At 44.0% G+C, this 14,648-nt stretch overlaps 1 protein-coding gene and 1 long non-coding RNA gene across 9 annotated transcripts in view; one reads left to right on the top strand and one right to left on the bottom strand.

Moving 5' to 3' along the window:
• Gtf2a1l (general transcription factor 2A subunit 1 like) overlaps positions 1 to 14,648 on the top strand; it is an 85,261-nt gene that overhangs the window by 9,084 nt on the left and 61,529 nt on the right. For 7 of the 8 annotated variants that reach the window (XR_005505531.2, XM_063262033.1, XM_063262031.1 and 4 more), the window contains 2 exons: positions 9,240 to 9,294; positions 9,528 to 9,634. The gene's annotated coding sequence lies outside the window, so the exon portion shown is untranslated. Of the gene's footprint in view, positions 1 to 9,239; positions 9,295 to 9,527; positions 9,635 to 9,787; positions 9,994 to 14,648 lie in introns of those variants that run through there. The other variant, XM_063262032.1, reaches the window with a different exon arrangement.
• Positions 1 to 14,648, bottom strand: part of LOC120103455 (uncharacterized) — a 61,221-nt gene that overhangs the window by 40,793 nt on the left and 5,780 nt on the right. The gene's annotated exons all lie outside the window — the stretch shown is intronic.

Here is a 14,648-nt window from a genome sequence, read left to right as displayed (position 1 = left end):
GTTCTGGGTGAGTTCCACTGAGAGGTCTGAAGTGCCGAGAAAGAGACAAGGGAAGAGCATCCCCACGAGTGGCGTGGTTAAATGCCAAGAGCCGGCCGCTCCACTGAGATATTCTGAACACTTTTCAAAGGCTTTGCTAAGTACTCATTGTGGAAAAGGACACACTCTGTATTAAACTTGCGCTGGGAGCAGAGACAGCTGTGCTGGAGTTGCTAACTAGATGATGCTTGTAGCTGCCTTTTTAATCTCTCCTTCCTTTGGTGAGTAGCCAGTCCTGTCATGGTGCATATCCTTGAGGCTCTCGGGGTCTTCTTTTCCTTTCTACTTCAGGTGACTGACACCAGCCACTCAGATCTCATCCCTTAGATGCTGCTTCTGTGGCTTTTCAAATGGAGTTGCTCATGTTTCCACAGTCAACAGCCCTCAAGTAGTGTTCCAGATTCCAGTGTTGTCAACCTGTGTTCTAGCCTGTAGTAGGTGGGAGCACACCCTGCACCCCACCCTGAGATCTATGCAGCAGTGGTGGAGGTACAACTGTACCCCACCCTTTGCTCTATGCTACAGTTGTCCTGGAATACACTCTGCACCCCACCCCGTGCTGTCTGCTGTAGCGGGAGGGATACCCTGCATCTCCATGCTGTCTGTTATAGCGGGAGGGGTACCCTGCATCTCCATGCTGTCTGTTATAGTGGGAGGGGTACCCTGCACCCCATGCTGTCTGTTATAGTGGGAGGGGTACCCTGCACCCCATGCTGTCTGCTGTAGTGGGAAGGGTACCCTGCACCCCATGCTGTCTGTTGTAGGGGTGGGGTACCCTGCACCCTGTGGTTCCTGCTGTAGTGGGAAGGGTACCCTGTACTCTGTGCTGTCTGCTGTAGTGGGAGGGGTACCCTGCACCCCATGCTGTCTGCTGTAGTGGGAAGGTTACCCTGCACCCCATGCTGTCTGCTGTAGTGGGAGGGGTATCCTGCACCCCATGCTATCTGATGTAGTGGGTGGAGAGCACAGGCAAGCCTCAGCTGCAGCAGCAGATTGCCCTGTTCTTGTCTGTCCTCTACAAACTGCTCTCCAACCCCAATCCTCAGACTTTGGCTGATAGAGTGCTGCAGGACCATTCTTCCTTGAACCTTCCTTTGTCTCTTACATTACATTCCAGTCCTGGGATCTGTCCTAGTCAGGGTTTCTATTCCTGCACAAACACCATGACCAAGAGGCAAGCTGGGGAGGAAAGGGTTTATTCAGCTTACACTTCCACATTGCTGTTCATCACCAAAGGAAGTCAGGACTGGAACTCACACAGGGCAGGAAGCAGGAGCTGATACAGAGGCCATGGAGGGATGTTACTTCCTGGCTTGCTTCCCCTGGCTTTTATAGAACTCAGTTTGCTCTCTTATAGAACCCAGGACTACCAGGGATGGCACCACCTACAATGGGTTCTCCCACCTTGATCACTAATTGAGAAAGTGCCTTACAGCTGGATCTCATGCAGTTATTTCCTTAAGCGAGGCTCCCTTCTCTGTGATGACATCAGCTTGTGTGAAGTTGGCGCACAAAACCAGCCAGGCCAATTCATCCCTTGTCAACTTGACACACAAACACTTCACTCTTAAGCCTTAACTTACTTTCCTATTCATCCCCAAGATCTAAAAAAATTGAAAAGTCCCACAGCCTTTACAAATTCTTACATATTAAAATTTCAATCCCTTTCAAATATCCAGTCTCTTCTAAAATTCAAAATCTCTTTACAATTCAAAATCTCTTAACTGTGGGATCCACTAAAATACTTCCTTCCTTGAAGAGGGAAAAATATCAGGGCACAGTCACAATCAAAATCAAACTCCAATGTCTAATGTCTGGGATCCACACACGATCTTCTGGGCCCCTCCAAGGGCTTGGGTCATTTTTCCAGCTCTGCCCTTTGTAGCACACAGCTTGTCTTCTAGGTTCCAGCTGCCTGTACTCCATTTCTGCTGCTGTTCTTGGTGGTCATCTCATGGTTCTGGCATTTCCAAATCACTGCTGTCTTCTGCTACAACTAGGCTTCACGCCATGGGCTCTCTTCATGGTGCTTAACCTCAACTTCTTTGCATGACTCCTCCAGTCCTGGGCTGTCAACTTCAGCTGAGGCTGCACCTTCACCAATGTCCTTCCATGGCCTCTCACAGTGCCCAGCCTCAGCTGCTCTTCATGACCCCTTCATGTCTTCAAAACCTGGCTGGCTTTTACATATTACCAAGTATAGCCACAGCACGAGGCACAACCTTGGCTATCTCTGGAACACAGCCTCTTTGTGCTCTCAGAAAACACTTCCCAGAAGATTTCATCTCAGTGATGCTGGTCTCTTCTTAATCACCACTCATTTCTTAGTTGGTTCCAGCTAACCAGAATCAATAGACCCAGTAATGCAAAGGTTTTGTTTTAGTACTTCTGGTATCTTGTTAATCACAGCTGATTCTTCAGCCCCAACTAACCAAAACCACAGAATCTTCACAATCAAAACAGCAATGGCTCTAAGAAGAGTCTTTAATCTTGGTAGGCCACCATCTTCTGCACTGTTCTCAACATTATCTTCTAAGCTCCTACAGAACATCCCACAGAGTTCTTAACATCCAATGGCTCTTCTAGCTCAAAGTTCCAAAGTCCTTCCACAGTCCTCCCCAAAACATGGTCAGGTTGTCACAGGAATACCCAACTTCTGGTACCGATTTCTGTCTTAGTTAGGGTTTTACTGCTGTGAGCAGACACCACGACCAAAGTAACTCTTATAAAAGACAACATTTAGTTTTGTCTAGATTTCAGGTTTAGAGGTTCAGTCCATTATCACCAGGTGGGAGCATGGCAGCATCTAGGCAGGCATGGTGCAGGCAGAGCTAAGAGTTCCATGCCTTCATTTGAGGGCTGCCAGTAAAATATTTGCTTCCAGGCAGCTGGGATGAGGGTCTTAAAGCCCACACCCGCAGTGACACACCTACTCCAACAGGGCCACTTACTGAAATTTTCCAATAAAACTTTTTGGACCAGGTCCCCACAATTCAAATCACAATGTCTCCCATATTTGTACTAGAATAGCCCATTAAGCCCCATTTAAAGCATTCCACTACTTTCCAAATCTAAAGAACCAAATTCACATTCTTCCAAACAAAACCATGATCATGCCTATACAGCAATACCCCATTCCTGGTACCAATTTGTCCTAGTCAGGATTTGTATTCCTGCACAAAACATGACCAAGAAGCAAGTTGTGGGGGTTGGGGATTTAGCTCAGCGGTAGAGCGCTTGCCTAGGAAGCACAAGGCCCTGGGTTCGGTCCCCAGCTCCGAAAAAAAGAACTAAAAAAAAAAAAAAAAAAAAAAAAAAAAAAGAAGCAAGTTGTGGAGGAAAGGGTTTATTCAGCTTACACTCCCACACCGCTGCTCATCACCAAAGGAAGTCAAGAGCTGATACAGAGGCCATGGAGGGGTGCTGCTTACTGGCTTGCTTCTCCTGGCTTGCTCAGCCTGCTTTTTACAGAACACAGGACCCCAGCCCAGGGATGTCACCACCCACAATGGGCTCTCCTATCCTTGATCACTAATTGAGAAAATGACTTACAGCTGAATCTCATGGAGGCATTTCCTCAAAAGGGGCTCCTTTCTCTGTGATAACTGCAGCTTGTGCCAAGTTGATGCACAAAACCAGCCAGGACAGGGTCCTGCCCTAGGAAACAATGCTGGAATTTCCTATTCAGGTTAGGTGGTCCTCATAAGAGAGTTTTAACACTAGCCACATGTCTTAGTCAAGGTTTTACTGCCTAAACATTACCAAGACAACTCTTATAAGGACAGCATTTAATTGGGGCTGGCTTACAGGTTCAGAGGTTCAGTCCAGTGTCATCAAGGCAGGAACATGGCAGCATCCAGGCAGGTATGGTGCAGGAGGAGCTGAGAGTTCTACATCTTTATCTGAAGGCTGCTAGCAGAATACTGACATCCAGGTAGCTAGGATGAGGGTCTTAAGTTCACACCCACAGTGACACACCCATTCCAACAAGGCCACACCTACTCTAATAGGGCCATACCTTCTAATAGTGCCACTCCCTGGGTCAAGCATGTACAATCCGTCATACCACATAATGTTATAATTATTTGCTTATTTTTTCTTACCTCATTCTGCCTGGAATTTGATTGGAGAAGTTCAACCCACCATGATTTTCTATTTTTGTGAGAATGCTCACTGTAACAGGCCCTCAGACCTTAGTACGACCCAGACCTTAGCATAACTGTAAAACGCAGCCCACAGACAGCACCACCTGCCAAAGTGAAAACCAAGGTCTAATCCATCCGAGTCCACAGTTCTGGGAAAGCCTTGCTTTCTGGCTTCAGTGGTTCTGCATCTGGTCAACTGTTCTTGTTGACTGAAGCATGTTAAGCCAGGCTATGGTTTTTGTGCTTAGAAGCTCACCCAGGAAAGGCCTGGGGCAACTAGCCAGGATAGTTGCTGTCTGGCTAGTGAAAGCGTTGTGTTGGTTTCCACTCGTGTCTGAGCAGTCGTCCCCGTAGACAGCCCACAACTACACAGGGGCAGTGACGGGTGGGAAGAACTGAGACAGCAGGGTCAGGCACACCTCTTGGCTGGACCCACGACCTATAAAAATGTCACGTGAACAACAGGATGGATTTAGATGCTCATCTTTTCTCTAGAGGAATATCTGCTGTCTAGATCTAATGTTCTGGACTTTTAGGCTAGTGGTTCCATATTGTAACTGTTTAAATAAATTCAGTCCACTAGTACTCAGTGAATAATTTCCACACGTGAGGTCCTGTGACAGGAATTCAGGGGGTGCGTGAGGTTCCGTGATGCACAGCCTCAATCCTGAAAGGATTTAAAATCCATCACAGTTATAGTCACCACATGATCTCAGAATTAGATATGCACATAGAGTAAGGAAAAGATTAAAATGCTCGTCTGAAATTTGATTTAACCTTGTTTTTGAAGACTGCTAAAGGTTGAGAGGAAGTACATGCTGCGTACTATGGGCTATGCCATCTTATTTAGTATAGGACACTGAACAGTCACTTGTATTGGTTTCCTTTGGAGAAGGCCTGGGAAGTACAATGCAGCTATGGGCACTTAGCATGTCAGCATTTCTTGGTCTCGAAACATTACTAGTCACTTAATTTCCTTCACTTAAAGAAAAAAAAAACCATAACCTCAAATGAAAAACATCTGGGGAAGGATTTGTACTTCAGCCTGAGTAAATGCACACAAGCAGACAGGTCGTTAGAAATCTCTTAATGTTGCTCGGCCAATGGGAACAAATGAAGTCTAGAAAGTCAAAAGAAGGCCTCAGCCAGCAGGGGTGGGGAGGGAAGCCAGGAGGGGTGGGGAGGGAAGCAGGAGGCAGGGATGAGGAGAGGACCCTGCAGCAGTGAGGAGGGACGGTATGGCTCTGCGGAGAGGGGCGTGGTTATCATCGGAAGCTCTTCATTCTTTCTTGCTTTCCCCTGTTGTTTTGTTTCTGAGCCAGCTATCTCTACTAGTTCAGGCTGTCCTGAAACTTTCTATGTATACCAGGCTGGCCTCAAACTCACAGAGCCACCTGCCTTTCTGCATTCCGAGTGCTGGAGTTAAATGCACGAGCAACCAACCACACACGTCCCCCTCCCTCCAATCCCCCCCCTTTTGTTTAAAATTGATGTTCTGGGTTTATTTTGAGGCAATGCTCTGTAGCTCTCGCTGTCCTGGAAGTCAGTCTTGTAACCCTGACTGACAGGATACTCCTGATGCTCTTCTTGTCCCAGAATCCATAGCTGGGACTGCAGGTGTGCCCAGCTGCACCGTGTTCTCTTTCCCATCTCAGTGCCTCTTTCTTAGTCCTCCGGCCCAAGGCACTTTTCTTCTTGTTTGTAGCATAATTTCCAGGTTGTCACCTCCCCCCCACATCTCCTGGCCCAGGTTGTTTGTGGCAAAGAGAAGACCAGGGAACTTGTACTTGTGCCTGGGGTTGTAAGGTCCCTCACAATGTTTTTTTTTTTTTTTTTTTTTTTTAGTGCTTCCTTCCTATGTTTTATATTTAATATGCAGAATACTTATCTGTTGTTACTGGAACAGGAAAAAATATGTCCATTATGTGGTGTCTCTGCCTCAACTGATATTTGAAGCAACTAAGTTAACAGAATATTTAGGCTGTTTTTACATTTCATAAAATGAGACACATTAGTCAAGAGGGAGATTACACTTGCTGTGAGGACGAAGCTGGATGGCTCTCGGACAGATCTTTCACTGAGATCATTGTCCGTGCCCTTCTTTAAATGCAGACTTACATTGGAGAATTAATGGAGACTGTGAACATTCTCCTAGCTAATATTTCATGTTCATGTATAATTATACACATTATGACAAAGAAATGGAAATAGGACATTTGTTAACTAGGAAGTTACAACATTCCAATCAAGACGGCAGTGAGAGCATTGGGTAAGTAGTGACAGGGAAAATTGAGTCTGAGGCTGTCCTGAATGCTCTCTGAGTTATCAGGAAACTTACAAATGTGTACTAGGCCATCTCTCTCGAATATTAAAGAGCTGACTACTTGCCTTCTGCTGTGTGATAAGGGGGACTTCAGCTGGCCTTCATGCCCTGCCCTATGGTCGCTTTAACTGAATTCATGTTGGGGTGTGGGAAGGGATTCATTACTGTGGAACAGTATCTGATGTTCAAATAATGTAACTTGATTTTGAAGTTGTATTAGAAAATGGAAAACGGAACAGAAGTGCAGAGTCAGAATAAATCAGCACTGCCAACCCTGGAAGCATTTCAGAGTTATAGGACAGGAGAACAGATTACCTGGATTTTCATTTCCTATAAAATGTGAAGGTTGAAACAGGGGCAGGCAAATAGTATTGCTGGGTTTAATGCCTTTGTGGCAAAGTGTTTGGAAGCTAATTTTGAGCATTTGCTGCCTGAAGCCATATGCCCAAAGACTAAATAAGTCACACTTTTCATTGCCGATAAATATGTTATTAGAACCTGTACCATTACTAAAAAAGAAAACCACATTTGACTGTAAAGTATAATATATAAAAGAAATGGGCTGTCTCTAAAATATCTACATTTTTAACATTCTTATTTAAGGAGGGAACCTCAATGATACATCCTTTTTACACGATAAACACATTGAAATGCTTTCTTTACTGTCTGAAACAGTATCGTAGACCCTCCAGGCAAAACTAATCAGAAAACACAGACGACAAAGAAAGTAATCTGATTATTGAGAGTTTCTTAAGAGGTGCAGGTGCTGGTGTTGATTGCCAATGATATAGAAATATGAATTATGGTTTCTAAATGGAGCAGGAGGAAATGAAAGCCAGACTCTCTGTCTGTGATGGGGGCTGGGGAGAACTTCCTGTTTGGACAGGTTTAATTTCAAAGAACTAAGAACCCAAAGAAGGATCAGGGATCAGCATTCCCTTGGTGTTCTCCATTTACTAACACAACCATCGTCCCAGTAAGATTGCTTGGCTAAGGCTTGGGGATCTCGAGATTCCAGTCTGTCTATCCCAAGTGCTTGGTGTACACAGCACTCTGCCGTGCCACGTTTAGATAAATGTGGCTACCATGTGACTACAGCCGTCTGCTTGTTTCACGATAATCCTGGGCTAACACCATCAAGCATTGGTCTCTACAGATTATTTTGTATTACATTCTTTGGAAGTGCTCTTGTGACTGATGAAGTTTTGAACGCAGAGGTTACAGTGAGGGGAAGGCGCTTCCCATAGGCACAGTACAATTTGACAAAGGGCTCTGCATCACTCTTGTTCCAGGACTTTGGCTCTTAAAATACTTAACATGACAAAAGCCATTTCCAGGTTCTGAGGATTAGAGACCCAGGAGGTCCTTAGAGGGTTTCTGCTGCCTCTTCATGAGGAGGCATTCATGCTGTCCTTAGGGCCAGGATCACATGGCAGGTCGTCTGGGGAGGATCCAAATCCAAGTCTACTTGTCTACTGCCAGTTGTGGATACTCAGGGCCTGAGCGCCTCACCACATGGACCTCTCCATAGGTGACGTGAGTGTCCTCGTGGCATGTTGTGAGATTCAGCTTGACCTGACTGTACACATCTCTGTTTGTAACTGTCTTTGGCTGCCAGGTGATCCTGGTGATCATTAAGACCATGGTCTATGTCAGGCTGCTTTTAACTGGTTTTCTTAATGGAGATTTGGGTGAGTCTCATTTGAGCCAACAACTGGTACTGGGGAAATTAGGGTCCCCTCTTGTGGCTCTTAGTCTCATTAAGAAAATGACTTAAGACTCTAGGGACTTTTATTTTATTAGCATTTAAAAGAAAAACCCAGGGCTAGAGAGCTGGCTCAGCAATTGAGAGCACCGACTGCTCTTCGAAGGACCAGGGTGTCATTCCCAGCATGCACTGGGAGGTTCATGTCGTCTGCAACTCTAGTAATCCTTCTCTGATGTCTGCAGGTGCCACTCGTGCACTTGGCGCACAGACACGCATGCAGGTAGTTTACACATACATGTAAAATATATGTATCAAAATGCTGATACACAGAGATAAATAAAGAAAAGAAAAACATCATGTGAGGTGACCGAAAATCCCAGGAGCTTCCCCAGAGGAGGAGAATGAAGAAGATAAGGGGAAGGAAGTCTTTGGAGTTGGGCTAGCATGGAGGTCAACCACATGGTGGTGTCAAGGCTCATCTTTAGAGAAAGAGTAAGGAAGCCCAAAGCACTAGAAAAAGCACATTTAGGGCCTGAAAGAAAGAGAGGGGAAGAAAAGGAAATAGTTTCACCCTAGGCATAGCATGACAACTTAACAAAACACAGCACCACTGAAGAGGACCAAACTCCGGCCAATCCCTTCCCCGCTGCCCACTTTAGCAATGCCCGAAATACGCAGCTGGTTGGTTCAGGAGAGTGACGGCTAGAGTCTTCTTCCTTTGTCAAGTGAATGTTAGCAGCTTTGCTCTTGTTGCCATAGGCCTAGCCCTACTGTTCTGCTGATTTTATTGCTGGGACGGTGGGTGAGGGCTCCTGCAGTCGCCTCAGCCTCTGTGTCATTGGTGCCTTTTGCTGTGAGGATCCTTCTGACTGGATGCCACTGTCAGCATTTTGTCTAGGCTCCGCCCCAGAGTTACCTGGCAACAGCCAGGTGTGCCTGACTCCCTGGGAAAGGCTTTTGTCTTCCCTAAGCTCATCTTACTGTTTGTGTTGTTAACAAATTTATCTCTTTTGTAAACTTATAGGCTATGGGAAACCCACTCAGATCTACCTCTCATGGGCCAAATAGACTCCACCCAGGTAAGTAGTCATGACAACTTAACAGCGGGTGGGATTCCTCTCCTGTGCCCTGAAATTGGGACTCATCCCCAACCACCAAGACCTAAGGGTTTCAAATGTACACGTTTGAAAAAAATTTTTCTCCCAAACATACTTAACCTCATTCTTTACCATAATGTGTGTGTGTGTGTGTGTGTGTGTGTGTGTGTGTGTGTGTATACACACTGGATTTGTTCCTTCTGATCTATTCACAGATGGTTCCACAGACCCTGGACATCAAGGAATCAGCCAGCTCTCCTAAGACTGAACCAACATCCCCATCAGCATTTTCCTAGGTTGCCTAGAGACACGTGGTCCCAAGGTCAGAAGGAGATAGCTAAAGATCACAACGACCCTATTCCTGCTCCACCACCCCCTCTTTCTAAAATTTTTTAAAAATTAAACCCAAATGGCGGAATGTTAGCATTTCGTCTAAGCTCCATCCCACAGTTACCTGGCAACAGCCAGGTATGCCTGACTCACTATAAAAGGGAATGCTTGGCCCCTCCTCTCTCTCTTGCTTTCTAGCTCTCACTCTGTTGTCTTACCCCATTCCCCTCCCCCCTCTCCATGTGCTCATGGCCAGCCTCTACTCCTCTCTCTCTCTCTCTCTCTCTCTCTCTCTCTCTCTCTCTCTCTCTCTCTCTCTCTCTCTTTTTTCCCCCCTCCATCTTTATTAACGTGAGTATTTCTTATTTACATTTAAATTGTTATTCCTTTTCCGGGTTTCCAGGCCAACATCCCCCTAAGCCCTCCCCTTCCCCTTCTATATGGGTGTTCCGTTCCCCATCCTCCCCCCATTACCGCCCTCCCCCCAACAATCACGTTCACTGGGGGTTCAGTCTTGGCAGGACCCAGGGCTTCCCCTTCCACTGGTGCTCTTACTAGGATATTCATTGCTACCTATGGGGTCAGAGTCCAGGGTCAGTCCATGTATAGTCTTTAGGTAGTGGCTTAGTCCCTGGAAGCTCTGGTTGCTTGGCATTGTTGTTCATATGGGGTCTCGAGCCCCTTCAAGCTCTTTCAGTCCTTTCTCTGATTCCTTCAACCGGGGTCCCGTTCTCAGTTCAGTGGTTTGCTGCTGGCATTCGCCTCTGTATTTTCCATATTCTGGCTATGTCTCTCAGGAGAGATCTACATCCGGCTCCTGTCGGCCTGAACTTCTTTGCTTCATCCATCTTGTCTAATTGGGTGGCTGTATATGTATGGGCCACATGTGGGGCAGGCTCTGAATGGGTGTTCCTTCAGTCTCTGTTTTAATCTTTGCCTCTCTCTTCCCTGCCAAGGGTATTCTTGTTCCCCTTTTAAAGAAGGAGTGAAGCATTCACATTTTGATCATCCGTTTTGAGTTTCATTTGTTCTAGGCATCTAGGGTAATTCAAGCATTTGGGCTAATAGCCACTTATCAATGAGTGCATACCATGTATGTCTTTCTGTGATTGGGTTAGCTCACTCAGGATGATATTTTCCAGTTCCAACCATTTGCCTACGAATTTCATAAAGTCGTTGTTTTTGATAGCTGAGTAATATTCCATTGTGTAGATGTACCACATTTTCTGTATCCATTCCTCTGTTGAAGGGCATCTGGGTTCTTTCCAGCTTCTGGCTATTATAAATAAGGCTGCAATGAACATAGTGGAGCACATGTCTTTTTTATATGTTGGGGCATCTTTTGGGTATATGCCCAAGAGAGGTATAGCTGGATCCTCAGGCAGTTCAATGTCCAATTTTCTGAGGAACCTCCAGACTGATTTCCAGAATGGTTGTACCAGTCTGCAATCCCACCAACAATGGAGGAGTGTTCCTCTTTCTCCGCATCCTCGCCAGCATCTGCCTTCACCTGAGTTTTTGATCTTAGCCATTCTCACTGGTGTGAGGTGAAATCTCAGGGTTGTTTTGATTTGCATTTCCCTTATGACTAAAGATGTTGAACATTTCTTTAGGTGTTTCTCAGCCATTTGGCATTCCTCAGCTGTGAATTCTTTGTTTAGCTCTGAACCCCATTTTTAAATAGGGTTATTTGTTTCCCTGCGGTCTAACTTCTTGAGTTCTTTGTATATTTTGGATATAAGGCCTCTATCTGTTGTAGGGTAGGTAAAGATCTTTTCCCAATCTGTTGGTTGCCGTTTTGTCCTAACCACAGTGTCCTTTGCCTTACAGAAGCTTTGCAGTTTTATGAGATCCCATTTGTCAATTCTTGATCTCAGAGCATAAGCCATTGGGGTTTTGTTCAGGAAATTTTTTCCAGTGTCCATGTGTTCGAGATGCTTCCCCCGTTTTTCTTCTATTAGTTTGAGTGTATCAGGTTTGATGTGGAGGTCCTTGATCCACTTGGACTTAAGCTTTGTACAGGGTGATAAGCATGGATCGATCTGCATTCTTCTACATGTTGACCACTAGTTGAACCAGCACCATTTGCTGAAAATGCTATCTTTTTTCCATTGAATGGTTTTGGCTCCTTTGTCAAAAATCAAGTGCCCATAGGTGTGTGGGTTCATTTCTGGGTCTTCAATTCTGTTCCATTGGTCTATCTGTCTGTCTCTGTACCAATACCATGCAGTTTTTTTTATCACTATTGCTCTGTAATACTGCTTGAGTTCTGGGATAGTGATTCCCCCTGAAGTCCTTTTATTGTTGAGGATAGTTTTAGCTATCCTGAGTTTTTTGTTATTCCAGATGAATTTTCAAATTGTTCTGTCTAACTCTTTGAAGAATTGGATTGGTATTTTGATGGGGATTGCATTGAATCTGTAGATCGCTTTTGGTAGAATGGCCATTTTTACTATATTAATCCTGCCAATCCATGAGCATGAGAGATCTTTCCATCTTCTGAGGTCTTCTTCAATTTCTTTCTTCAGAGTCTTGAAGTTCTTATTGTACAGATCTTTTACTTGCTTGGTTAAAGTCACACCGAGGTACTTTATATTATTTGGGTCTATTATGAAGAGTGTCGTTTCCCTAATTTCTTTCTCGGCTTCTTTCTCTTTTGTGTAGAGGAAGGCTGCTGATTTATTTGAGTTAATTTTATACCCAGCCACTTTGCTGCAGTTGTTTATCAGCTTTAGTAGTTCTCTGGTGGAACTTTTGGGATCACTTAAACTATCATATCATCTGCAAATAGTGATATTTTGACTTCTTCTTTTCCGATCTGTATCCCCTTGACCTCCTTTTGTTGTCTGATTGCTCTGGCTAGAACTTCAAGAACTATATTGAATAAGTAGGGAGAGAGTGGGCAGCCTTGTCTAGTCCCTGATTTTAGTGGGATTGCTTCAAGTTTCTCTCCATTTAGTTTAATGTTAGCAGCTGGTTTGCTGTATATGGCTTTTACTATGTTTAGGTATGGGCCTTGAATTCCTATTCTTTCCAGGACTTTTATCATGAAGGGGTGTTGAATTTTGTCAAATGCTTTCTCAGCATCTAATGAAATGATCATGTGGTTTTGTTCTTTCAGTTTGTTTATATAATGGATCACGTTGATGGTTTTCCATATATTAAACCATCCCGCATGCCTGGGATGAAGCCTAATTGATCATGGTGGATGATTGTTTTGATGTGCTCTAGGATTTGGTTTGCCAGAATTTTATTGAGTATTTTTGCGTCGATATTCATAAGGGAAATTGATCTGAAGTTCTCTTTCTTTGTTGGGTCTTTGTGTGGTTTAGGTATAAGAGTAATTTTGGCTTCATAGAATGAATTTGGTAGAGCTCCATCTGTTTCAATTTTGTGGAATAGTTTGGATAGTATTGGTATGAGGTCTTCTATGAAGGTCTGATAGAATTCTGCACTAAACCCGTCTGGACCTGGGCTCTTTTTGGTTGGGAGACCTTTAATGACTGCTTCTATTTCATTAGGAGTTATGGCGTTGTTTAAATGGTTCCTGATTTAAATCTGTTCCTGATTTAACTTCAGTACCTGGGACCTGTCTAGGAAGTTGTCCATTTCCTGCAGATTTTCAAGTTTTGTTGAATATAGGCTTTTGTAGTAGGATCTGATGATTTTTTGAATTTCCTCTGATTCTGTAGTTATGTCTCCCTTTTCATTTCTGATTTTGTTAATTTGTACACACTCTCTGTGTCCTCTCGTTAGTCTGGCTAAGGGTTTATCTATCTTGTTGATTTTCTCAAAGAACCAACTTTTGGTTCTGTTGATTCTTTCTATGGTCCTTTTTATTTCTACTTGTTTGATTTCAGGTCTGAGTTTGATTATTTCCTGCCTTCTACTCCTCCTGGGTGTATTTGCTTCTTTTTGTTCTAGAGATTTTAGGTGTTCTGTCAAGCTGCTGACATATGCTCTCTCCTGTTTCTTTCTGCAGGCACTCAGAGCTATGAGTTTTCCTCTTAGCACAGCTTTCATTGTGTCCCATGAGTTTGGGTATGTTGTACCTTCATTTTCGTTAAATTCTAAGAAGTCTTTAATTTCTTCCTTTCTTTCTTCCTTGACCAGGTTATCATTGAGTAGAGCATTGTTCAACTTCCATGTATATGTGGGCGTTCTTCCCTTATTGTTATTGAAGAAGAGCTTTAGCCCGTGGTGGTCTGATAGGCGCATGGGATTATTTCTATCTTTCTCTATCTGTTGAGGCCTGTTGTATTACTGATTATATGGTCAATTTTGGAGAAAGTATCATGAGGTGGTGAGGAGAAGGTATATCCTTTTGTTTTAGGACAGAATGTTCTATAAATATCTGTTAAGTCCATTTGGTTCATGACTTCTCTTAGTCTGTCTATGTCTCTGCTTATTTTCTGTTTCCATGATCTGTCCATTGATGAGAGTGGTGTGTTGAAATCTCCTACTATTATTGTGTGAGGTGCAATATGTGTTTTGAGCTTTAGTAAGGTTTCTTTTATGTATGTAGGTGCCCTTGTATTTAGGATTGAGAGTTCATCTTGTGGATTTTTGCTTTGATGAATATGAAGTGTCCTTCCTTATCTTTTTTGATGACTTTTGGTTGAAAATTGATTTTATTAGATATTAGAATGGCTACTCCAGCTTGCTTCTTCAGACCATTTGCTTGGAAACTTATTTTCCAGCCTTTCACTCTGAGGTAGTGTCTGTCTTTGTCTCTGAGGTGTGTTTCCTGTAGGCAGCAGAATGCAGGGTCCTCATTGCTTATCCAGTTTGTTAATCTGTGTCTTTTTATTGGGGAATTGAGTCCATTGATGTTGAGAGATATTAAGGAACAGTGATTGTTGCTTCCTGTTATGTTCGTATTTGGATGTGAGATTATGTTTTTGTGCTTGTCTTCTCTTTGTTTTGTTGCAAGACAATTAGTTTCTTGCTTTTTTTAGGGTGTAGCTTGCCGCCTTATGTTGGACTTTACCATTTATTATCCTTTG

Source organism: Rattus norvegicus, chromosome 6, assembly GCF_036323735.1.
Source record: "Rattus norvegicus strain BN/NHsdMcwi chromosome 6, GRCr8, whole genome shotgun sequence".
NCBI classification, from domain to species: Eukaryota; Metazoa; Chordata; class Mammalia; order Rodentia; family Muridae; genus Rattus; species Rattus norvegicus.
The sequence above is the reverse complement of the archived record's forward strand: the minus strand, read 5'-3'. Positions and strand labels throughout refer to the sequence as shown.